This window comes from Penaeus monodon, chromosome 33 (genome assembly GCF_015228065.2).
Source record: "Penaeus monodon isolate SGIC_2016 chromosome 33, NSTDA_Pmon_1, whole genome shotgun sequence".
Lineage (NCBI taxonomy): Eukaryota > Metazoa > Arthropoda > Malacostraca > Decapoda > Penaeidae > Penaeus > Penaeus monodon.
The window spans coordinates 20,470,608-20,470,992 of record NC_051418.1 but is presented as its reverse complement, the minus strand read 5'-3'; positions in this window follow the sequence as shown (position 1 = coordinate 20,470,992).

The window sequence follows — 385 nt, the reverse complement described above, 5'->3', positions numbered from 1 at the left end:
ACGACCTGCCTTCCTCAGAGGTCACGGGAGGTCAGAACACCTCCGCCGTGTAGAGACGCCTCTCCCGCCGACCACGACCCAGCGGGACAGACCGGCGCCATCGTAGAACCTGCCCAGAACTCGGCCTGTGGACGCGTCGTCTCCTGAACTTATCTTTACCCTCAAAGACGCGCCATCTCATCTCAATACATTAAAAAAAAATAAAATGTGTTTACAACGCAGCTTCTCTGATCACCCATCATATTGGTATAGTTCCTTAAATCTCCAACAGGTCACTATAAAAAAATGGCAAAACTAAAAATGAAACAAGAACTACCACAATAACAAAAACATATGTACACCATTGATCCTACCGACAACAAAAACAACTCCAAAAGGCGATACA